Below are 26805 nucleotides of genomic sequence, written 5' to 3' on the forward strand. Positions count from 1 at the left end.
TTCATTAATAAGTTATTTTTTAGAATTTATTAGATATCACAGACCCTTATGCTGGCCACTTCATTTATATTATTTTTTTGTTATAATTATGATAAATCATATATACATACGTACATGCATGTTAAAGTAAAGATAAAGTTAGAGTAGGCTACTGTCTTGAATTCGTCTTACCGAAATATTCGTGAGCACAATTAACACACAGTTAATAACAAGTAGATTATTAAACAATAATTATTCATTTCTCTATTGTAATTTAATTTAGTCCCCCTAATTTTACTTATAGTAAAATACTGGAATAATTAGCTGTCCTAAATATATGCATATCTTATTTACTTTATATTACATATATACAACATTGTGGGAAGAACACCTAGATGGAGAATGTAATTGAAGAAAACTATATTATTTGCGATAAAGCCAGATAATTATTACCTATTATTATAAACGTTTGACTACTACATAAAGTAACAATTACTTTAATCGAAGAATGAGCTTAAACCGACGATTTTTATTTAAGAAATAAAAATAAATATATAAAATAAACAAAATCATTGATGTAAGTTAGTGTAAGCATTTTTTTAAACAAGGTTTTGAATTTTTTAGCCTCATATTTTTATTTTATTTTTTATAACGTTTTTCTTTTTAACCTGTAATTAATAGCTTGATTATTATAAATAACTAGATATTACAGTCAATCTACAGTGCTACTTGAACATATATTTTGTAGACGAAAATGGCCAGCATAAGGGTCTGTGATATCTAATAAATTCTAAAAAATAACTTATTAATGAAAATTAATGCAGTAGAATTACTTAAATATTAATGAAGTATTGATGAAATGTTGGGTACTCGCTGATTTGTGTACCTTTTGGCGTTTAATCAACCCTTATACTTAACATTTTAAACTGTAAGTTTTTGTTAAGATCATTTCAGTATTTAGCAGGCGCTACGACCCGTTAGAGAAGAGATAAAGTTTGTTCTGTATCTCAAGAAGTATTCAGATTCAAGTGGATATCGGAAAGCACATTAATTAAGGCGATTGAACTCGTCAAATCACGCGACTCTGAGGCCCGGACACCATGTTCTGAATGGTTTGTAGCCAAGAAAAAGGCTTCCAGATCTGCCACTATCTGAATGAATAAAATCCAAAGTACATCCAGGACGCCCTATTTAAGGATTTTAGGAAGTGCGGAACTTTACGATTAACTCTTGGTAGTACTATTGGCGCAACGACTTTTTTTTATTATGCAGTTATTTGTCTAACTAACATAAACAGAGTGCAAGCGGAATGGCTGGAAGCAAGTTCAGTTTAATGACACTAATTTAATGTTATTTATTGTTGGGAGTAAAGAAAAATAATGCGGCGCATGGAGGAGATATCAGCTGAGGCAGGCTGATTACAGCGATCGTTCATACATGCCTCATGTACGGTGCAAATGGAACAAACATCCAGTGAGATGTGCTGGAACATCGATTAATCATTGTCTAGTTGGGCACACAGCGATGTAGGAGGAGGAGTGGGGACTTCCTGGAGCGAGTGCGCGATTGTCAGAAAGAGTGGGACCTGTTCAAAGTTGGAATTGTCAGTAAGAAGTGGGATCGGTGTAACGACCTGGAACTGAAGGAGATCAGATGAGTTGCTCACCGTCAGAATCTAGAGAGCTTTCCACTAACTTGGTGAAACTCTGAGGAAGGCGGTCGACGTATCAAGGCACCATTGAGTCTACAGACTCCTACTTCGTAGAAGTAACTAAATGTTCTTATGCACATGGAAGTCCGGAGAAATAAATCTTGTCTTTGGTCCCTCGACCAACAGCCTTTTAGGGTGTCTACGTTTCACCTATTTCTTCGTAGATTTATTTCTAGGATTAGGTAAATATTAAGGCGAATCAGAGAAATCGAATTATTTCGAATTCAATTTTTACTTAATTTTATCGAAATGATAATAATCGCATATTCCTTTTACAATGTCGCACACCTTGTTGCTGCTCACCGCCCCTTGCGATGTCTGCCTTTTCTCGGCCATAACTATCTCTCGCATTGGTAAGAACTGTTCGGTACTCTGTCACTTGGTTCTTCTTTAATTAGCCTCGACATTCCCCGAACAACTCTCCGGAACCTCTTATTATTGGGGCACAAACCATGCTCCTGTGGTCCTGAATGATCCCAGTAACCAGTAGCTGTAATGCAGTAACTTTTAGGTGTGATCTGCCCCCCTTTCCCCACCCTCGACGACCATCCTCACTAAATACTTATAATTCTTTAGACTTAGGAATTTTAATATAATAGGAGATTGTCTGGAAGCAAGCGGGACTGGGTCTCTAGTTGGGGTTCCTATATTGTCCTCTTGAATGATGAACGGTTGGATCAATTAATATTCACACGGTAGGAAGGCTTTGGGTAGGGAGAAGGCTGAAGCAAACGTAAGGAATAAGTACGATATATTATTAGTGAGGTGGGAATGTTTAAGGCATTATCAGGACGTGTGGCAGCACTGCTGACTGGGCAACAAGGCCAGTGGATGGGCGGCAAGCAGAGAGAGTTTCTTGTGTTGGCGAAGCTGCTCAAGAAGGGTTGCGACACTAATTTGGAGCGCGGCTACACTGGGGATACAATTTCAATTATTGCTCTCGACGCAAAGATAATGGGGAGACATGACTTTGTGATTCCTCCTCTCGCCATTGGCCCTTGCTCAGCGGACTCCTTAAGGCGGCCCCGTCCGTTTGTTTGTCTCTGCTCCCAACCAAGAAAGGAAATGTACCAACTTGTATAATTTTCTCAATTCAAACTTTATATAAATAAGCAATAAAACCTTTTAATTAGCAGTTCGCAGCGTTCTTTCATAAAACTTGAGACACAATATTTACCCTCTCATAATTATTATTCTTCATTTCTCAACTTTATTACTACTAATGTCATATTCATTACTTTATCTCACTGTTGGCAAAAAGGTGGCGGTCGAGTATATTTCCGGTATCAAATGCATTTTGGAGACCCAAGTTATTAGGTTTCGTTGTGCTGAAAAATGTAGTATTTTGTAAAATGGCTCGCGCCATGAATTGGTGCCTCCTCAAGACGACATGGTCCAAGTGTGAACAATCCCAGTTGGTCCCTCCTCGAGACGACAATCATGGTCCAAGTGTGAACAACCCCAGTCTAACAAGAAATAGAAAAGACGCTCGTAAAAGCACTTTCTCTCACTAGTAATATCAAGTTTTTAACTCATAAACTTCAAGAATAAAATTTAATTCTTACTCACATTATCCAGATTGTAAAACCGTACCTAATGATACCTAAATGATACGTTGTACGGAACGCCAGCCAGCCCTAATCTGAGACAACCTCAAAACTAATTCTCATAAAATTATTAATGCAACGTTTATAAATTCTATCTATATGTAAAGTACATAATTCTAAGAAAAGTTTACATAAAATTTTAGAACCAATGTTCGTTCATTTCATTCATTAAAAAGAGAATAAGAAAATCCAAACTGAAAATCTAAACTTCCCGACTTTTCTTCAAAATCGGAATTGCAGCAACATGTTGAAACAGTAGCTAAGCAACAATGCTTCAGATAGTGCCAGCTGACAGGTGCAAGCTATTGAAGTGAGCATTTAGTTGGTGTGTACACCTTGGAATCCTCCAAAAGATATCCCTTGCTGTTTCTCCAAGCTGTGTAAGCCCAGAAGTGCAGCCCTACTGTTTAACTGAGTTTCTCAGCTGACTGCTGTAGATATGTTGATTTGTTGACCACACCAGATCTTGATCAGTTGAGAAATAGAAAAAGGAGCTTTTTAGTCCAGAAGGAGAGCCATAATGAGGAAGATAACTGTAGAGCTAACCTCACTTTCATTTATCCTGCACATAAGGCCACAGTTTCATTTGTATAAATAAATACCATTTACTATGTTTATTAAGTTAGTGACACCATTAAGCCAAGTAAATCTTCAGATTCAATATTTAGGTAACTATTGAAGGTGTGACCTACAAAATAAACCCGTGATAACAACCTTGTGCTATCAGAAATAGACAAGAACCAGGAGATTTATCACATCTTTTATTTCCCTGTCCCATGTAACCGCCAGTAAGATTTTATTATTTGCAATTTGTAATTATCTAACAGTTTTATTGCTTGGATTTGACCAGAAAATCTTTTTTGATTGACGTTACCCAAATAAGAAATCTGCTTCAGAATTTACCGTTGCTTTTTAATTGCCGTTGTTTTTATTAACTTTTCCTAAATGTTTATGTATTGATCTCAGCCTCTTTTGGAGCGTTACCCAAATAACAGATAAATTATTATGTTTCAAAAATTGCGAGTTTGGCGACAATTTAATGGTGAGATCGATGATTGTAGCGGCAAGACAAAGTCGAGCGAGTTGGCACTGCAGTTTTGATCGATATATCGAGCCGTTCACTGCACAAATCAATTAACTCCACTTTTTGAAATATTTTAATAATGAATGTCAAAGCACTTGGTTCAGTCGTAGATTTTTGTATTTATAATAAATATTCCGTATAATAAAGATTAACACCATTAAAAGACAAATAGTTTTTGGCCAAGAATTATAAAAAACAATGTACATAATTTTATCAAATTTCTCCATTTTTTGTTTAATGGAGTTAATCGAGTTAGGCGGTGATATAGAGGGCGTGTGGTAAGGATAAAGTTTGTAAGAAATAGGTTGGTAGCTGGAGGTGTTTACCAAACATTGACCAGGCCTGAGGAGGCTAGCAACCCTGCTTCAAGTTTAAAACAGAGGTTTGCGGGCAACAAGTGAAGGGATGGCCAGGGACAGGGTGGTGGAACACTCTGGCTATAACAGTTAAGACGATGCTGAGCTGGGGGTAGACCGAGTTTGAACGGTTTGGGCACTCCAATAAGCAATAGCAGACATTCTGGGTTAGCAACTCCTCCCTCGTAAGACGATGTAGGTTCTGTTGGGTAAAGGAAGGGCCGAACAAACAAATAGTGTACTAGTTGCTGACCCGCAGGCCTTCAGACCTAACCGAGACGTCCGCTACAAGGAGTAGAGAGCGTTAACTATCTCTAAAAGGAGGCAGGGAACGGCGGCAAGTACTTGAAAGTTAGGGGGGTGCGGAGCATGGGTCCTGCTAACCCACGAGATGGGCAAACTGAATCCTGCCCACTTGCTTACCTCGCAGCGACCTCCCGCCTCATTGTCCACATCTTGCTAACAACTAACTTTCACCAACACACATACACACGTAGCATATCCCCAGCAAAACTCCCTATTTGTTGTAATCAACGACTTGCTATGGCCGCCACTGGAGTCCTAACGATCAGTTATAAAATTTCCAACTTCAATATTAAAAATGTTGCGTGAAACACTCACACGGCTTTATATTGTCACAATATTCACACTCAAAGTTGAGAGTTGTTGGATTTTATGCTAATTCGGAACTTTAGCAACGTAGATCTAATTCCCAATGAAAATAAAAAGGTGATAAAATAGTATAATTTCCAGAAATGGCATTTAAGATGGATAAGCAAATATCCCCGTCCCCGAAAACAACTATAAAATCAACTTTCTTGGATATAGGATTTACGAAACATGTGTTAGATCCTTATAAACATATGTTTACAAAATCTAAAGATGGTGGTTTGTTTGATTTTCGAGAGAGTCGCGGCTTAATGAGAAAACCGTTTTGAAAGTTCGCTCTTCTTGTTGGGCCATCAGCAGTTTCGGCAACTCCAGTAATCTGAGAGGTAAGTTCACCAAAATTATATTTCCACTTGCTAGGAAAAAAGAAAAGTTGAAAAACTGTGTTCCTTCAAATAGAACATTAGTTTCTATGTTGGCGGAGTTTTTAGTAAGTCATGAATTCTCGTGTATTGATTGTTAGAGTCTTTCTTTTAAGGGTAAAAAGTAGAGAAGTGGATTGCCAAGTGAAGACACTTTTCACTTAAGTTTCATCGAAATGTTTGTAATGCAATTATTTGCTTAAAAAAAATTGTTTGGGGGCACCTGCGGGGGATTATTTTCCTCTCTGGATCCAAACCTGATTCATGATTAAAAAAAAAAAGATAATAAACGGCTGAAAGTGTTAGGAGGATAGGAAATAGTTGAATAAGAAGTAAATTGCTACTGACTCACATAAAATCAAGTAGGCAGTGCATAATGTAAGGTCAGTGAAGTGGATGCACGTGTAGTAAATACAATTAACACACAATTACCTCGTCATGCACTTCCGTGTGCAGTGCATTACGGCAATGCAACATTCCGCTGTATATTGGACCTTACGCATTCGAGACGCACAACAAGGTGATCTGCTGCAATTAGTAATGATCAGTTTTTCGTTTTTCATTGTTAATTAAAAAGACTGATCGATTTTGGTTTCAACAGTTGAACAGTTTTCCTCCTGCGATCTGGAGAACTTAAGGCTCTAACTCACCACTTCTTTTCAGACTCCAATTTCTCATAACTTCCTGGCTAACGGTTCCCACGTTCTCCTTCAAACCTCCTACTTTCATCGAGGAAACTTTGTTTTACACCCTTTCAATGAGAGGAGCTGACGACCCTAAGTTCACTTTCAATATAAAATACAATGCAATACGTACTATTAAATTGATAAATATGTTCCAAAATTAAAAGTAAAAGAAAAATCCTCAACAGGAAATACGCTTTACAAAATTAATTATAAAATCATTTATTTTTTCCCTAAAATAGCTCTAAGAATTTCTATGACTTCCTGTCTTCATTAGATGCGAGCCTATTCGCTCTTCCTTCCAAAAACTGCCCAAAAGCGAATCCAAATAAAACAACTTTTATTTCAGTTGTTATTTTCTAGAGAAATTCGTTTGAGGAGTTCCGGGAGGAGCTTTGCACTAAAGTGCCATTGTAAGTACAATGTACGGATTTATTGTAGCAACTTGGAATTTAAAGACATTTCCTCCAGAACTGTAGAAAGAGAAGTCAAGTGAGGGTTGTCTGACTAAATGGAACAAATAATATTTTTATTGTTTGCGGCCGACTGCAACGTCGCCAAGCAGTGGCTGAGGAGAGTGAGGACGAGTGGCTGACGAGAAGATGGGGGATGCTAATGAGGTGATAAAATAATTGTTTAGCAGGAGTTTGAACGCACCAAGGTAACTAACTCACTTAGTGGCTTTATTAAGTGTTTTACACTTAACCACTAGCGGACATGTAGACACCAGTAATGTTCGATAAGGGCGGCTGTGTGGTGCCAAGTATAAGCACAAAGTTTCTATATTATATTGTGTGCCGCCACTGAAAGGAGTTCACCTCCCTGTGGGGCGGCACAATAACCGCCTTCTGTGCCACCCCTACGCTATCACTTCATAAAACATCCTACTTTAAACTGTTACGTCACTTTAACTCATCACCTTCTTGTGGGAGCCACATCGCGAAACTAAAGTTTTCTTGATATCACACTAACCTTCAGTTCCTCAGATATAAAAGCCACCAATCCCGTAATACCAAGGGAATGACTAGCACTATATTCTCTAACTACAATTATAGTCGTCTTACAACCACATACACGTAAATTTAACGCACAATAAATTGTGTTGTGCAACTTCAGTCGGTACGATGCTCTGAACAATAATCGTGCTGCAATAATCGTCCACTACAACGTGCACCATCGCAATGCACTAGCGAGCTGCCATAAAATATGTCTTACGATCGGTTATTGTGGGCGGGGACAATCAAACCAATCGAAAGTTTTGTTTTTGTTCGGTCTGGTCCACTTCGCGTAATAATTAACTTTAAAAAAAAAAAAAAAATCAATAGAGGAAGGACGTTTAAAATGAAGAATTTCCAAATTGCCAAGTGATAATTTTTGTCGATTTAATTCAACCAATTTTTCACGAATGCGTTGTACAAATTCTCCAATTTTAGGAGTAACGGAAAATGACTAGCCTACGACCAGAAATGATTGACAAGACGTCAAATCACGTTGTTGAAGTCTTAAAAATAAAAAAATTGTAGAGTACAGGGCAACAATGAAAATCGATCTAAATTGGAAGTTCTGCCGGTGATCGGCACAAGTCGGTCCAAAAAATAAATTTTTTATGGAAACTTAACTCTCCCCCCACCACATGGTGAAGTTGTGCTTTTTATCGCAGAGTATGGCCAAGCTACCGAAATGCAAACTTCGGTAGAGTTTCACTTCAGCTTGACCCAATTCATTTCAGATCCGCCTAATTGAAATTCGCAAAGAAATAGTTGATACTAAAAGCGACAGATCTACGTGTTCACAGTGTGTACTCTACTCCATCGCTGCAGAGGAAGAAAGTAACTGGCCGAGTTTCAGTAATACTCGTATTGTCATTACCGGGACTGCGAGCGGGTTTCCGCTGCGGAACACCATTATGCACTCGTGCCTTGCCAAATGAACCTTCAATTACCTTTTCTCATGTATTCTAATTTATCACAATTATGACGTAATTCTGATGAATAAAAAGGCAAGAACGTATTGATTTGCATAAATGTGGCGGCTATAAATCATCGCAGTGAAATACAATTTGTAAAGATTAGCCAGTAGAATAATTTCTAAATAAAAGCTGGATAATGTTTATTTTTAGTGGACAGTGTGTGGTGGCAACCCTTGGCAATGCAGTGACAAAGTGACAGTGTTTATATACTACTTCCGGCGAATTTTTCTGTTAGCTACATCAGTTAAACGTGGTATCCATGAGCATGATCATATGTCTGATCATGACTGATGATTCAGTCATCATGGCACTTGGTACACAGAGGTACATTAGAGGGATCCTTGCTCCGAGAACCCCAAAAATATATTTGTAAGTGCTCTTCCGTTTATAAGAAATTCCGAAGGCCATACACTATAAACCGTTTGTCGAATTGGTGACGTCAGATTAAACATTTCTAGTTGAATCGCCCCTTCTGCTACTAACTCCATTTCCTGTGGAGGGGAAGAATGATGTTCCCTACTGACGACTCCTCGCAGTTTCCTTACAGAACCTGGAGGAGTTGGTTTAAAAGTCGGGGCCCAACAGGATGTGCTTTGTGCTCCTACAGAATCCCCCCCCTTCAACAAAAAGTCTACTCCACTTTCCAGAAAAAATATTTAAAATTAAGTTTTAGCTGGGGCAGACGGCACTCCAAATATGAGTATTGTTTTTTTTCTTAACAAAAAACTCACTTTAAAAGGATATCAGTTTAACTTACTTCCTGTACCAATTAGTAGACATTTAAAAATAAATCACATACTTCGGACCTCCAAAATTACATCACAAACTTCACTGAGCATGCTACCCTACATCTAAATATTTTGCCAACAAATTTGTTTGGCGGGTTTCAAATAAAAAACTAATGGCAATATTAATACACTTAGATGATATGAAGTTTGTTAAACTCTAAAATGAACTCTAACTAAAATTTGTTGAACTCTGGCTAAATGTAAACTGAGAAAGGTGGTAGGTTGCTGTCAGGGAAATGTTTATCGCTAAGGTGGAGGGACGAGTTTCGTTGCCATATCTAAAGATATTAATTTTGGTCTTTCCTTGAATTTTCGTCCTGGAGACGGCGATCTTCAAACGTAGGGCAGCTCTAAAATTTGACGCGATCTGAATAATTATTCTTGCAGGAAGTAAGCGGCATTAATAACACAAAGGAAATCGCGCTAAAACATCCACTCCGACTTGATTGACTTTGTAAGAATAATATCTTAAGTTCGCAGATTGTAATTGGATATGTTGCAGGCAAAAAGTTGGTTTGGCTAATAGGTTCCGCCCAGCCGAACGGTTCACGTATATATAAATACAATTAGTAATGATCCAAGTTATAGCTGGCTGTGTGAGTGTGGCTGTTGTGTGCACTCCGAACTCGTGACCAAGCGGCCAGCTCGTTGCTCCAGGTGTACTCCAGATATGCAACCTCCCTCCTCCTAATACCTAACACACTCACACACTGGTCAGCAAAAGCACGCATTACACACCGACAGACATGTATGCTTCTCTGTCAATGTACACATCTACTCCGGCGGATATGTAGGACCTCCCAGCAACTTGTCACGTCCCTGATCTCTCTACCAGACCTGTTATTATACTAAACCAGTATACTTCGAACAACAAGACCACAATGTTAGGGAGTGATTCTTTCTCTTTCTTTAGATTCTGCCCAAGCTAGATGTGTCCTAATTCTGATACACAAATTGCAGCTGTTAATCCAATATATTAGTTTTTGTTCGTGTTGTTATGGTGACCTTCCTGTCTCAGGAAGGTCCGTGAAACAATTATAGGAACCTACAGTATAACAGACATAAGCCTCCAAGTGAACCCTCTTGGGGGACAGGGGGTTATAAGGTAAGAGATGTTCAAATGAAGGCGGTCTGTTACCTGGAGTTTCTCAAGATAAGGACATGAACTAAAATCTTTTTTTGAAGGGTACAGCAAAGTCAAAGCGATCGGGAAGCAGGGCAACTTTACGCATTGTTTCCAACATTTAATGGCAACAACCTGAACTCTCTTATTACCAAAATTACGAGCTTCATATATGATTTCTGGATTATCTAAGAAAAAGTGAAATGAAGAATGAAAGTTAATTATAAAAATCAAAATGAAATATTAAACATTGAGAACAGCACATGAAGTCAGATAGAATAAGGTGATTAGTTTTGCTGCCACGAGGTAGCGCGCACTACATCTTATACTGATTCGGATCGCTTTTCTACTTCCTTCAAGGTCACTTCTATGTATTTTGTTTCAGTTTTCTTAGAGGGCGATAATTATTTTGTGACATTGTTTATTACATGGAATTGGAAGTGTTTTAATCTTTCCGAACTTATTCAGAGAAAGTGAATGATTACTAAAATCTTTGAATTGTCGATTAAACTAATTAGGTATGTTTTAAACATTTAATTTTTAACATTGGATTCGTTTGGATATTCCATTTTTTTATCGGAAATACATAAACTGATTGTTTTCCTTTTTTATTCGGCTTAACTTTCAGAAAATCCTGGTCTCCTGTGAAAATGTGTTTCTTAAGGAAAAAAAAACAAACCGAAAGCTTCAGTTTAACTTTAAAACCAATTAACATAATAATCTAAATGAATCTTAGTTCGAAACACAACTAAAATGAAAATACTCTTCCAAACGGAAACCTTAATAATATTAATAAAAAATTACAAAAAAAAATAATCTCGAAAGAAAACCGTTTGTCTGTACCAATGTACACTAAGGGGAACACTTTTCCTTCACCGGAAACTATTGAAATGTTCAAAATAAAGGAAAATTTCCAACTTACCCCAGGCCTAGTTTTATTTTGTTTTTAATAGAGTAAAAATGTATTTACAGATTTTCCCCAAACCGCTGTCTTCTCTCTTCGGGGACCCCAAGCGACGCTTTTCTTGCGCTCTTGCTGTCCACCTAGCACTTCCCTTCTCTCCTTTCTACTGTATAATGTATAATCATCCCTTCACCGGAAAGTATTACCCTAGCCATATCCCCGTCACTGGTAACTCAACTACGACTACGAACTATTCCTGATTCTGTAAGGAAAATAGGAAATCCAAAGCCGGCCAAGCCGAAGAAAAGGAAATACGTTGCTCAACTTATCTCGAGCGCTCTCTGTCACTCACAGCTCACTCTCTAGTTCCGCTTACCCACATAAGCGCCGCTCTGTTTTCTTCTTTTGTTCGCGACTCAAACTTCTTGCTTCTTTGTCAACAATCCGAAGCACAATTTTACTCCTTCAAATTTATACATACAATTACGTATTTCTTATATATATGTGTATATATATATATGGCATTCTAGGCATACATTTGTTTTTAAATTCAATTATTTAAAATTGTTAAAAATTTTTGTTACCCGATTTTGATCGGTAACAGTAGCTTTACTCAAATTCTTTTCTTCTTTTTTTGAGATTTTCTCGAAGCTCAAAAATTTCTTTTTTCCTTCTTAAAATTGGAGCCTCATTGCCCACTTTGGTTCTAAAACTTGTAACAATATCACTTTATTCAGGGAAATTCTATTAAGGAGGAAGAAGGATGGGATAGTCTGCCCCTAAAGTGCCACCTAGTGTAAGTTCTGGTCCTGCCAGTTACAAAATAACGCCTGATCAGAGTGGGATCAGAAAAGCCCTGAAAAGTTCATACTTGTGCAGCCAACTGCATTTAGAACACATTCTGCCAGAAGGGGATTTATCTGAAGTGTGGAAAGGTGAAGGAAGACCGGCAGCTATTTTCCTTATTGTTCAAAGAAGTGTAGATTGCAATTGAGTGTAGAGTGGTGAACAGTATTCTGGAAGATAATTGCAGCAGCGCTCCGAACTAAGATATGTTGACCGGTAGATAGGGTGCGCTCGCACCCAACTACAATTACCATATCGACTTTACTCATCCCTGCCGCCCCCGAACCATTCTGAGCTGAAAGGTGAAGTCCGCCGGCCAGATACACCACCCCCAGCACTGTCTTTAGCCACTACTCCCAACCGTCTTACCAATTACTCAACAATAATTTCCACCCATACGTATTATTGATCCGCTGCTGATGGTCTGTTTGTTTTAGATTTATGTAAATTAACACTGAATCATATAGTTGCACACATGTATGTTATGTTAATGTACCCAACTATCTCACTTATAATTTGTTGGGAGAAATATTGATCTAGTTACCCTGGCTAAACAAACTAAAACTATTCACAACTATCTTTCTATAAATGTTCCACTTTTTCAACTTCCTGTCATTCCTGCAAGGCATGTTGAATTCAATATTTCACCGGAAGTATCCCACAGGACTTCTGAAGAAAAAAAATAGTGTTTTCTAGAAAATGACGTGTACTCACTAAGCTTCTGTTTTAGATTGGGTATCCTGTGTAAAATCTATCGAAAATACCTTGGCCGGAAGTGGCTCTTTGCTGGGCGCGTATTTTACAAATTTTTGACATTCTCGGAAATGGCATCAAAATTTTTTATAAAATTCCCTTGTAGATGGCGTACACTATAGTTCTAAAACTTATATTTGTACTGTTACTAGGGATAATGGTAGCCCTGTTTTCGACGAAATCACCTGTAATATCTACATTTCGGCAAAAGTGGATTAGGCGGAACTAAGAGCTTATTCGGATTAACGCCAGTTTGGGACGATCCGTGTCATGGGCCAGATCCTAACGTTTTCTCTTGCCTTAGAATAAGTTGCGCTTTGGTTGCAACAGGAACAACATTTATCAGAGCACATGCATCAACCTGCTGAAGTATTAGCTTGGACTAGTGTCCGCACTTGGTGCTGGTGTAGCAAACTGCAGCCTGAAGTAAATCTGAATGCAGTGATGTGGCGCTTGATCCAGTAGACATTGATCTCAAACTTTCTTTCTTAGTGTATTCATAAATTTTATTGACGACTAATAGATGCATTGGATAAGATAAAACTAGAGAAACTACATCAACTAGAACCCAGTACATCAGGCGCCCTTGCTGTGGTAGGGGATCAGGTATGGTGTTAATGGAGCGTACAAACATATGCATCGTCGTGTAGTGGCAGCCTTGCAACACCACTGGTACACTTTACAGCCCGCGGACCTCCTTCACCACCGTGAAAACTCAGTGTCACCTGGCCTTCTACAGACCGTCCGACCAGACCAGACTATATTTCTCAGAAATATTTAAGTTAAAGTTTTAATTAAAGCGAAGAGAGAAAAGACAAGATGACTCCTTACGAGCTAATGACTAGAAGACTGCATCAGTCGCTATAATGAGATATTGCCACCCACACAACCTCTCTCTACAAATAGCTGCGCCTCTTGTGCAGTGATGAATCCTTGAGCCGTTTTGTTTAACCTCTGACTATATTAAAGCATCAAGATGAAAGCGCTGATGAAGAAGTTCCAACTGTTGCCACCTCCTGGGGAGACCAGATATTGCAATCGCCACTCTTAAGCAATGACGTGGTTTTCACTATTTGAGCCTGACTAAAAAGAAAACGTTGATTTTATTATTTTCTCTGCCATACCGGAAAGAGAAGATTATTGTAGTCGTGCTAATCTTACTTCTCACTGGAAATATCCGTTTCAGGAGCGCTCCTCCCTCCAAATCAGACGAAGTGATGTTCTCGGTGTGAAGTGATCAACAAACTTGCGTAAAGTCCGAATTTAATATTCGAATTGATAAGACTCGATGATCTTTTAGCCATTTCTAAATCACGCCAACTAATAAGAGATATTGTATGTAATTCGAAAATTGAGGGTCTTTTAAAATATGGACATTCCAAAATTCTATATCTTGCGAACAAAATTGATTATTCAAATGATCTATATTTTATATAAATCCAAAGATTATGAAGCGCCAAGTTGTTATTCCAAGTATAAACATATTATCTGGAGATTTAAATTTTCTCGTTCACAAATCTAACTCCAGCATTTTGGCCGTTCGCAATGGTTATTTGAATGGTAGAAACTAGAGAATGTATCAGTTCGAAAAACTTATCAGTATTATATTTATTTAGCTATGAGAATGCACAATGTTCTTGTTCGACAAAAATCAGAACAATATTATCGAAGCCATTGTTTGTATTAACATGTAAAGTAAATGATTTTTAGTAATTCCATGCCAGGCTCCACTAGGAAGTCCCACGTAGAGCAGGGAGTCGGCGGTTAATGATAATAATTTTCTGGCACAACTCAAGCCACTCCTTCCTTCCCATGAGGATGACTCCCTAAATTGAAGTTTACAGGTACTGTAGATACTAAAGATCCAGGAACAGAGAGCCAAACAACCCGCCTCTGCCCTATATTTGTAGGCTTTGTGCAAACCTCAAATGCCCTTTCAAGCCTGTTTTGGTCAGGAAAGACTTGTACGATGAGAATGCTACAATCCTCTCCCCTTCATTGATCAGCTGAAGATGCTGTGCACTCAATATTGTAAGCAAGAGAAAGTCATGCGAGTGTTCACTGCATCCTCTTTTTGGGAATAATATCTGTGGTAGTGGGCGGTTCCCATTGTGAGTGTAGGAGCCGATATCTTAAAAACAAGGAGCTGTAGTGTAGGTCTTATCTAGAACTTGGAAGTCAGGTAGTCTGGAATATATAGCGGGTTTAATGCCAGCAGAGTTCGGTATGTTGAGCTTGAGGAGGTGGAGGGATGTAACTGTGAATTAGTTTAAGGTTTGGTGGAGAGGAGGCGGGGCAGTATGCTGGCTGGATATGGATTGTTATTAAAGCGGAAGTGGTGGTAGAGAGGGTGTGGTCAGAAGGTGAGCAGCACAATGTGCCGAGCAGAGCTAACTATAGACTGGCCTGCATGCATATGTCATTAATAAGGTAGGGACTTATCCCCAAGGAGAAACATCTCTAAGGAAGATGGAAGATACTGAGTTTGGAAGAGTATAAGAGAGAGGCAGCGAGTGGCCGAAGGAGCACGTGCGGCGGCACTCTCCTTAGTCTTCTTAGCCGCCCCCAGACAGCGCCCTCTGTCTTGCTCCTTTAAAACCACCACCTCCACTGCTTCTCCAATCGATATTCATATAATGAGTGCTGGAATGACTGCTGCGCCCCAAGTATTAACATTAGACCGAAAGACACTGCGCTCAGATTTTTTCTCTCTCTGTCTTTTTAAAGTGTGGCACGCTCCGCCGCGCTGAGTGCGCCGCTCTTCGCCAGGAAGCACTGCCGGTACCACCCCCGCTACGAAGAGAGGTGGAGTGACTGGAGAGTTGAATACGGCCTCCACACACCTACAGGCTGAATGTGTTAGTTAGTGTTGCTTTGGGTCGATGTTACCAAGTAAACATGCCCATCCTGAAGCTTTAGATAGAGAGAGACTCACACCCCGTAGACGCTAAGACGTGCCGCTGGTCATTACCACAGATCCAGAGTCCCTTACCACTTCCAAACTGCTATCCCTGCTGTTCTTCTGGTCCGCACACATACCCGTCCACAGGAGTTTCCTTCTTCTTGCCTATGCTTGTTGCCTGCGGCCGTTAGTTTGGTCCGGCTTGGTTTGCATACTGCCAGTACATTCCCTTCCTTCTCCTCCAATAGGTTCTATCTTATTCCCTCCTTATTTACTCTCACTTCCGTTCATGCAGCACATACTTGGTCCCCCTGGCTTTATGTATAAAACACATGCTGCTTTCTACTTAGTTGATCCATCTTGAACTTTCATTGAGTTATGTTTCAAGGTAGACCAACTTTAACCAACACTTGCACAGTTCACTCAAAGTTTCAGGTGCAAACAATCTGGTATTAACGACTATTTCTAAATTAATAATGTTAAACTTATTAGAAATTGGATGATTGTGCAAATAGACGGATCTGCAGTGCAAGGCAATATCCTTTACTAAAATCCGAAATCGATCAGGTTGGCCAAAACAAACATGGCAGCTTCGGTAGTCACTGGTGTGGAAAAAATAATTGACATTCTCTTAAAGTTATACTCTTACAAGCGCCACAGTCCACCTCCAGCGAAGCCACCAGCTAACCTGGGAAGTTCCAGGCTCATAGTAATTTATAACCCCCAAAATTCAATTTTGTCTCAAAAAGAATTCAGTTGCTAGTGACTTTATTTACTTTGTCAAAAGTTCATTGAACACTGAAACTATTTCCTACTATCGACTTTTTTTAATTAATTGATTTATTTTTAAATGAAATAAAGAGAGCCAGACTCAAAAAATAAATAAGTAACACATCTGAACTTAAAGATTTGCTCCAAAATCTAACTTTGTCCTCCAAATATTCATATTTGTTAAGGTAATTTTATTTTAAAAATTTCAGGAGGAAATTTTGTTTTATTTTTTCTTCTCAGAAATCTTAATTTTCAGATAAACAAATATTTAGTCAAAAATACTTTTCTTACCCAGAGAGGAGAGAAATCCAGTTATTTGAACTGATTCCTCCGCTTACAATGAACCACGCACAACTTAGATTTGTTATAGTATTGTTACTGACAAAAAAATAGAGGTAAAATTTAAAACAGTAAATCAATGACATAGTTTTTGTTTTGGTGTGAGTTTTTGAGTTCAATGAGGAAGGTCCAAATTTATAATTCGATTGGGTCTTAACCGGAGTTTAGCGGCCAAAAGCTCCCAACCGGAAATACCAATTAAAGGATTGATTTTTTCTCTTTAATGGGATTTCCTCGAATAACTTCCATTACACAAGTGTAGATGAACAATTTTCCATTGTAACTTTTTTCTAGAAAATCTCGTTTTTTTTCCTGGCAGTCCTAGAAGAGGGACTTCCGGTGCAATCACTTGGGTTTTACAAATTTTCTGATGATAGCTGCAGTATGTTTTGAAATCCGGAAAATGGTGAAAATGTGAAAGCTAGAACCTGGAGAATTCCAGGAAAGAAGTAGTGATGTGGCCCACATTTTCCCTTCCTGTAGCAAACACTGATAAACCCTGTGTCAGAGCCTAAACAGCTGCAGTGCTAGCCACAATAATTCGATGGATAAAATTCGTTCATGTAGATAACCCTAACTGGACTATTTCAAAATGGACCAATTGAGCACGGCAGATCAGGGTGTGGATTGCGATCACATCATACTATTTGGAGTGGATAGCGCATAAGCAGATATTGCACAGCATCAGGACAAGTTTATATCGTGAGTTCTCTACAGCCGAGTGTGGTCGTACCACTAGGGCGAGACTCCCAATCAAACAGTGAGACTGTTAAGGTTTCCTCAAGACAGACACAATTCCCGGTGAAGTTTTGCTCAAGGCAATACTCATTTTAGAGGTTGCAGAGTGCTGAGAGGCAGCTTTCTTACCGGAACAAACTTTGACCTCTTACTTTCTTGCAACAAAGAGGCGGTGAGGGAATTTATGTGCAGTGTCTTCACCGCCTCCATTAGAGGAAAAAGTTTTCTTTTTAATTTAATGGTGAAATATGTAAGTTTTTCCAGCTGAACTCATAATACTCTCCAACTTTTCTTAGAGTTTCCATCAAGTTTAAAGTTTGAACTTATCAAGAAGAAAAAAAAAAATCGAAAAATCTGCTTTGTTCAGCCAGTTTGCTGGAGAAGTCACTACTGGAGAGAAGGTAGATTCTGGATTTTTAATTTTTCTCGAGACAGTCTGTTTTGTTCAACAAGAGACACTACTTTGATTTGATTATCCAGCCTCGCCCAGCAAATCTTTAAGAGTTTCTGGACTACCGAGAGATTTAAGGATGGTTATCGATATTCCCTCTTAATATTGTAGACGCACGAAGACCGGGGCACAGTTTGGACATCGACAGGGCGGTTCACGCTATGTCACTTCCCAAATTGTGCACAGACTACCAGAAGATAGAAGTTGTGTTAAAGATCAAAGTCTCACAACCGGAAATACCAATAATTTAGTGGATTTTCTAAAATTTATTGAAAGTTTTTAGAAAATGTCCAACGATTTTCTTTAAACTCATTATTTTTACTACAATTTGTAAATCTCTGACCATTATTTGAAACATTTTCCCAGAGAATTCTGGGTAGAGCCGGTACGTGGCTGCAGTTCCATTATATACGTATTTTGTTCTTTGGTGTCTGTACATTGTGCTTGTTCATCTCAGACAATCTTAAAATTTATAAATTGCAGAAAGTGAAGTTTCTTGAATCAACTTCATGATGTTACTCGCATTTTTACTATAAAATGCCCTCGTTGATTCGACCTGGTCGATTCGTCCTCTCTTGATTGCGAACTTGGTGATTTACTTTGCAGCAAACACGGAGTCAAGTAAATAAAATATGTACAAAAGCTAAAAAAAAGGAGAATCAGTTATTTCTTTCGTCATAGAAGAAACTGAGGGGCGCCTGAAGATCAATATTTAAAGAAAATGCATCTTTGTGGCTGAACATTGTTTACCTCTGATCATTGTAGGTCCATTCCGTGGGCAAACAGTGGCAGAATCTTCGCCGAGTTACTTTAATCCAAATCTTGCTGACAGATTGTGTAAGTTTATATTATACACAAGCGTCCATACATGATGGTCTACAAACATTGTGTCCACAATTTAAAACGACTTCCTTTATGGAGAAGAATTACAAGTGAGTGATATTGAAATTATGTAAACAAATGTTTGTAAGAAGCTAGTAAATCGTTTTTAACAAATTTTATTCACTTATTTCTTTGGCAAGGTGTGTAGGAAAGGGGGGGGGTGGGAGAGAATGTTTATTTTTTCCGCTGTTTACTTTAATAATGAATTTATATGTTTGTATTAAATATTACATAAGGGTGCGTTAGAAACATTTATTATTAATTGAAATGTGGACAGCGCGTTTGTACGGCGGGCTAGCGTCTATATTGAGGGGAGAGGGCTGGACTATAGAATCTTACAAGTCCTGCAGAGAAGAGAGTATGTGGTAGGTAAAGGGTTGTCAAGGAGCTCTCCAGTATTGAGCAATACAATTAAGGGGCCGGCTTGGCTAATTCCGGTTTTGTGTACGTGTGCGTACGGAGGAAGTTAGTTAGAGTGAGACTTGCGTACGCAGATATCTGGACGGGGCATCTTGGCCACTAACTCCGCTCACATCAATAATCCTCTTGCCTGGGACCTTCTAAGGAAACCCTCGCCAAGAACTGGCGGCTGGTGCGTGGGTGCGCTTTAGAGTGAGACAGAGATCTTCTTATACATTTCCGGTCTCTCTCTTCCGCACACTCTCACACACACATTACTCTCTCATTGTCTTTTAATAGAAGCTCCCCTCACACAGCCGCCCCCGCTCCAGAAGATCCCCTACTTGGCCAAACAGCCCCGTAGCAATGTTGCTGCACTTGACCAAACTGTTGTTACTTGCTCGACGGGACCTGTTCCTCCAGTTGTATACATACTATGAATATTAGGGAACCACACACCTATTCCATCTACTCCCTAATTCTCAATTCAAATTTCTTAACGCCACTCATATACCGTACGATAATTTTGGAGCAAGCTCGAGCTCACAGCTAGATTAGCTATTTATTGGACCGGAAGTAACCCACACAATCTCCTCAGACTCTTTCTTACTATTTTCTCCTTTACATAAGTATATTGTAATGGCATTTTTTTGAATGATTGAAACGAATTTGCAATATTTACTGGCGGTTCCAAGGTAACTCTTTCAGTTGGCTGAGTGTAATCACTTTGCACACTAACTACTGCGGGAATACAGCAGGAAACTAGGGTGTGGTAACTATTGTGAAGAATGTGGGTGTTGAGACAATAGATACTGGTGTTCTCATGCGAGGAACTGAACGACAGGGGAATGGCGCTGGTAAGCATAATTTCCAATAACTGGCTGTGTGATGTGGAAATAGACACGTAAGAGCCTCAAATTGTGCTGAGCTGCACATGTCGCCCCTGTGAGACTCCGTAAACCAAGGAGCTTCTGTTCCTATGTTTCCGCGAACTGTCACTACTGGCTAGCACACCCCGCAATCTCCTACTGTTTCCCTTGATTGCTCTAAAAAAGAAGTGCTGTAAGGACCTTCACTTTTCGCTGCTAAAAAAGCAAAGATTCACATCTCTTACTATTCGGCGTATACATCCTATATTGGGCATAGTTTCGGTATTTTAGCAACACATTGAGTGTTTATATCATAGCATTAAGTACAACAGAGAAGTCTATCTCCGTCTCATAGAAGTGCACTAAAGTGGGTCCAAGTCCTAAATGGCTTTATGTAATGCACTTTGGTACTGTTAAACTTCCGAATTCGAAGAAATGTCCTAAACTGCAAGTACACTCTGCCTGTGAACTACGTATTACTGTAATATGAACATGAATACTCGTGATACATTGTTTAAAATAATTTTACTAATTGTGACAAAATTCTCAGATGACAGGTTTTAAATTTTTCTTTAATAAATAACTTGTATTTCTGAAGGTTGGATAGAGTAATGGAGCTAGTGAGATTCCCTGGCCTCCCGGCAGGAAGAATCAATAGTTCTCTTTTTTCTAATGGATATGTTGGGACTGAGTTGTTTTCCAAACAAGGTCAGCCAACGTTTAAATTTTGAAAGAATGCCCAATATGAGCCAAAGCGATGCGATCAGTTATAAGAACTGTGAAATATTAAGGCTGTGAAATAGTAAGTTAATGTTTGTAGTGTTTCTTGTATAACAATAAATAATGTTCGAAAGAGTTTAATTTTCTCTGAAATTGAAAAAAATCAATAAGTTAGAGACTTGGAAATTGGTGTTAGAGGGAGTTGCACCGGATGTGGCTTTGTTAAACTGTTAATAGAGTTCATCCATTTATTTTGTTTTCTTGCCATTTGTTATAATTGTCCACTTTGTTTGTGGCGATTGCGGTTTTGTGCCTAATCTCTGGTGTAGAGGATAGTATTCAAATAAGTTGCGAAACTCTGAAAAAAAAATTCTGCAAAATAGCAAATTTATTGACGGAATTTGATCTTTCGAAACTAATACCTCTTTTTACTGGAGTAAGAGAAAGTAAAGCGGATGCATACAAGATGTGCTTCTGATGAAAACAGGAAATGACGCAAACATCTAAGACACGATTAGTGGGTCATGAGTCTTGATTGTGGTTGGAAATATTGCCTGGGCGACTCAGTTCCCAGCTGCGATGTCTACACCCGCGTGGTAATGGGCCGTTGTGCTCGAACGGCCGTGGGTACCTCAACAAGAAGATATGTGTCGATACAGAGGGCTGAGGCGATCATTAGGTACCTTAGCTCGTTTAGGTATAAAGGCCAAGATGTGGGAGTATCACACACAGATACAGATCTGTCACCCGACAACAAGGGCGCATTGTCATCCGTCCGCACTGTTTACAGTCTGTACTCACAGATATTTATCTATTTTCCGGAAACATTTCGTTACAATCCCCCCCTCTATCAGTAAACAACAGAAATTAACAAACAAAAATGATGTTATTACTTAAGAGATCATCAAGACCGATGAAGCAGATAATTATGCAGCTTAAGGCCAACTGAAGAAGTTGATGATGCCATGACCACTCATGCATCAGTTGCAACAGATTGCATTTCTGCGAACGCAATTAGCGCTGGTAGTGAAACCCTCGCTTGAAGTACAATTGAGCGCCCTAACGCTTCAAACCATCTAAAATCACTTTTTCACGGAAAGAGATTTCAAGTTCAAACGATAGCATTGGGAAGAACACTCTACTTTCAAATTTCTATCAAACAATTTTTTTTAAACGCCGAATGTTGGAATTATAATTTATTCTTACAAACAATACACACTTAGTAAATTTCCTGGAAATGACTCAAGAAATCTCCCTTGAAAATTCAGTAAAATTGGCAAAGATCTATCTGTTAACGAAATGTCAAGTAAACTTTCCGGGCTGGTGGTTATCCGTACAAATTTCTATCATTAATTATCGCCGCACTACTGAAGTCTCCGAAGGGCTCTCGTCAGTGATTCAAAATAAAAGTGAATGCGAAAAATAATTATGGTTGGACTTTTTCGTGTAACTGAAGCTCTTGGTTAGTCTGGAGAGGTAACCCTTCATTACATTAATATAATAATTGCATTATGAAAAAATCCTAGTTGAAATGTTTGTATATTTGTCTGTGAATGTGGCACTAGCTAGGGAAATAAAGTAATTGAGATAAGAGTTGATATTAATACCCGAAATAAAACATAGAATTAGTAAGGAAAGTACATTAGGCGGAAATGGTAGTTAAAGGAAAGCCTGAACAGGCCAAAAACAATTTCCCCTTAAAAAGATATTAAAATGAAGTGTATGTAGATATATGCAGAAATTTATGGAAAATGTGAGGTTATGATGTTGGAAAAAAAGAAAATTCTGCATGATGAAGTGTTGCTTTCTGCAAAGGAAAACTGTTTGGTACGGTAATCTCAGCAGCATGGTCATCTTGATTGTGTGCAAGTGGTATGGCCGTCGTCCATTCATCACTTACATACTGTAACTTCCGTTTACTTTCTCAAAAAAGTAAGACCCTAACTGGACAAATATAAACATAGTCTTGGAACAAAGAACAAGCTGTCTGTGATGCTGTAAGTTGAGATTGCTCTCTTAGTTTTGATTATTATTTGGTGGCGCGCAATGAAAAATTATTGAAGAGAAGAAAAGCAGGCGCCCTGTTTCCCCTTCGGCCTGACATCATGTTTAAAGTTAATGGGATTTCCACTACATTGTTTTTTATCCCTCTCCCCTGCCGCGTGCCTTTCGTATATTATGCGCGCGCAATGGAAATTTCTTAAAAAGGAAGTGAGCAAAGGGTTGGAGCTGCTGTTGGGCGAAAAGGAATTGGGAGGTTCTGCTGGGAAAGGTTTTTAAAGGAAAAGGGTGAGTTTTTAATCACCCCCGGAAGTAAGAAAGAACGCTATAAGTAAGAAGGTGTGAGAGAGATAGCGCGGGATGTGAAGCGATGCAAGGAATTAAGAATTAGCTTAGAAGGAGGTTTGTGCCGCTGGAAGAAGGTTTCGTATTAGAAGTTATGTCGGTAGAGGGCGAAGGGAGGTCATGCACACACACACGAACAGCAGGCAGAAGGTTGCCGCGCGCCTTGACGAGGGTTAAAACCCTTATTTTAAAAAGGGGCACCCTCGCTGCCTTGGAGGTGGATACTTCTTACTGCCAGCAGGGAAATTTTAATTTCACTTGAGATTCAAGAGAAAAACATTTTAACTGAAAGTAAGAGATGGTCGTCGAGTACGAGCCAAACCAGTACGGATGTTCAAGGGGGGTTGGTTGGCAGGAAGTAGAATTTAGAAGTGAGTGTAGCATGATGCAGCAGTCCTGGCGCCTAATTTCGATCGACACTCCGCTACCGACCTTCTAGTTGATCCTTGCAGGTCTTGGAAAACTAAGTAAATAGGTCTGGCATAAAAAGAGACTGGTAGGACAATTGAGACTCAGTATCTACATCCGCATGCTCGTGTGGTCCCGAAAGCAAGGAAAAGCTCCCAAAATAATGCCACTCCCCTTTAAGGTGTTTCTTCAGAATGAAGCACACTTGTACAAATTGGATGACGTCAATTCAAATTCAATATTTTTGGCAAAAATTTAAATTTAAAGCGGATGTAAGAGAAAGAAGACAAAAAGAAAGGAATTTATTTTCCACACGCTCCATTTAGCCTTCCGGTTCGTCCAGAGTGTCATTCTGCGGATTTAGTAAACAGGATGTTGAATTAAGGAAACCAATCCCTTATCTAGAAGGGTTACCAACCAGCAATGGCTGTCTACTACGATGCCTAATTTCACTCTAAGTTCATAAAAGTGAAGTTAGGAATTCTCACTCTAAGTTTGTACTTCGCAAATTGGACATCTCTACCCTACTTTTTGATTTTGGGTTAAATCGAAATGTAAAGATACATCTTCCTTTCGTATTTGTCATCACACTCGACACACAATTCATGCCCACATAGCCTTTTGACAGTGCAGTCCACCTAGATGATTTCAAATTCTGGATCAATTATTATTCCTGTTTTATTTTACTTTCTATATTCCAGTGTTTTTTTTATTTTTATTTATTTTTAATCCACATTTTGTTTAAATGAGAAAAATTCACGTTTGTTCAATGTAGTGTAATATTTTTTTTGTGAGTTGAATTCATTAAATATTTGTCTAAAGTACGTGATTTTTAAATACAAGAAGGTATTAGCGTGGTGAACGGAGGAGCGTCAGTGTGTGACATCATGTTCGGGGGTGGTGGTCGCAGTGCATGCAGGGAGCCCACAATTATCGTCACAAACAGGGAAAATAAAGGAAGTTCAGCGCCCCTTCCCGCGACCCTGAAGGCTGTGGGGTCGACCGCTCCACAATCAACCACATAATATGCATATACGAGTATACCTCCAACTTATATATATTACTTATTTATATACAAAAAAATTGTGGTCCTGATAAGAGGTGAGGTGGGGGTGAGGTAAATTAAGCTCGTTAGTGAAGTTCATGTGGACCCCCTCCCTGCCGCAGGCTTGGTCACGACCGGCTACAGGTATCCGAGTGGCTACAGAGTTTCCGAGTGGCTATTTGTGCGCCTCTAATGAACATAATTGCTGAACACATGCATCTCCCCCCTCTCCATGCATGTACTTTATGTGACGCAATAAAATAAACTTGCACCCATACACGTCATTCTCTACCCGTATTTTTAACCACCCGTTCTGTTGGACCAAGTTAGTATTTCATTTTATTCAATTTTAAGCGCGTCAACGACAGACATCGATTATTATTGTTTCTAAAACTAGAGATTTTAATTAGATTTTGACTTAAAAGAAAGCCCATGTTTAACTTTGGTCATCAACTTCTTCTAGCGAGGCCTATTGAGCTGAAGAACTCAAGATGTCATTGTGCCACACTAAACCTCTGGATCGCGGTAGCCATATGCTTTGCCGCCAATTATCGTAGAACCTAAACATTGTGAAATTTAAAATCTAGATCATGTTGGAACAAAAGTAGGAAACGACAAGAAAGAAAGAATTCCAGCGAGAAAGAGAACACGTCTTTGCTTATTCAGATCGTAAGCTCCAGCAAAGAGGAGATTTAGCAACTCAATGCAGATAAACAGTAGTTACTATTTATGGTAAGTAACTGACTTGTTTTCGAAGTTTTCTCAGCCAATTTTTTATTCTATTATTTATTCCTTAGAAGACATTACATAAAGATAAGGTTGTCACAAGCAGATTATATTATGAGTGATGAAGCTAAACCAGATGGTGTTCATTCCATCAGGTGGAAAACGTTCGTACGCAGAATATATAGGGCATAAAAAAATATCTACATAAGAAAGATTCAATGAATCTAGTAAATATCATTATTAAACTATCAAAACCAACAGATAATACAATTACATCTTTTTTTACACCAATCACTTATATCTAGTAACCAATATGGTTACTAGACTCCTAAAAAATCAACAGCAACTTGTCGCTGACGTAGTCGTTGCGAGCGAAGGGTGCGGAGCAAGCTGGCCGCTAACGTGATCGATATTGTCTTATTTAGATACCTGCACTGTGCCAGACGTGTGTCAGCGTGCCGGACGTGGGCCCCGGCGGAAGTAACCTAATAGGCTGCCCCTCCGCCAACTATGTACATTTCTAACTTGGAAACTCCTGCCGACATTATCCTATGAGAAGGCCGGGCTAACGCCTCATTACTATAGCTCTGATCAGTTTCAGTTTCTGATCATATGATGTGAAGCAATTAAATTAAAGAGAACAATTAATGGGCTGAAGTGAAGAAACAATCATTTGGGCTGACCAATCAGATGAGGCGCAGCTTCCTTTCTACAGAAACACAAGGAAATGAACACTAGGTTGTTAATCTAAGAAAATGTGTGTTATTGGCGAGGTCTCCATGATTTAAAGTTCAAGCCCAGTGCTGACGCAGACAAAGTGGTGGTGAGAGGACCAATATAAGAAGAAGACCAATATATATTTAACTTATTGGCCATATATGTGATAAGGTAAGGCATCAAACAAATCCTTGATAGACATAGATATAACCATACTCATCACCATCACCACACTCATAACCATCGCTGGGTCAATGTTTCTGGTCTAAGAAACCCTTCGTTCTTTCTGGTAAACCGTCTGTCTTCGTATTGCTCTACCTTCCGAGCAGTGTATCACTGGCCAAACCAATACTTAGATAACTAAGGTGGTTCGGTCAAATACAGTATTAGTACCCAGTTTTGCTGGATTGTACTAGATACAATTGTAATTGTTACTTCAGGAGTAAGAAGAGTAAAAGTGGTGTGACTGTTGGACTAAATCTTCATATAAAGGCCTGCTGTCAGAAGGTTCGTTTAAGTGACGTGAAACTAATGAGAGAGAGGGTAGGAGCAAAGGCGAAGGGTCGCACCATAATCTATCCTTGCTCACACCAGAAATCTTCATCTCTTACCAGATCCCGTGCCCTATAAATATTTGTTCCGCTCGGCCAGTCTCTCC

At 39.0% G+C, this 26805-nt stretch overlaps 1 protein-coding gene across 12 annotated transcripts in view; it reads left to right on the forward strand.

Moving 5' to 3' along the window:
• LOC141451879 (protein jim lovell-like) overlaps positions 1-26805 on the forward strand; it is a 164053-nt gene that overhangs the window by 60782 nt on the left and 76466 nt on the right. Inside the window, exons 1-3 of one of the 12 annotated variants that reach the window (XM_074123636.1) lie at positions 5609-5732; positions 25168-25436; positions 26026-26318. The exons of 8 other annotated variants lie outside the window; for them this stretch is intronic. The gene's annotated coding sequence lies outside the window, so the exon portion shown is untranslated. Of the gene's footprint in view, positions 1-5606; positions 5733-25167; positions 25437-25903; positions 26319-26805 lie in introns of those variants that run through there. 3 more of the 12 variants (XM_074123634.1, XM_074123639.1, XM_074123638.1) reach the window with 3 other exon arrangements.

The sequence above is a fragment of the Rhodnius prolixus genome, unplaced genomic scaffold (assembly GCF_049639745.1).
Source record: "Rhodnius prolixus isolate KJV_2025 unplaced genomic scaffold, Rpr scaffold_14, whole genome shotgun sequence".
Classification (NCBI taxonomy): domain Eukaryota; kingdom Metazoa; phylum Arthropoda; class Insecta; order Hemiptera; family Reduviidae; genus Rhodnius; species Rhodnius prolixus.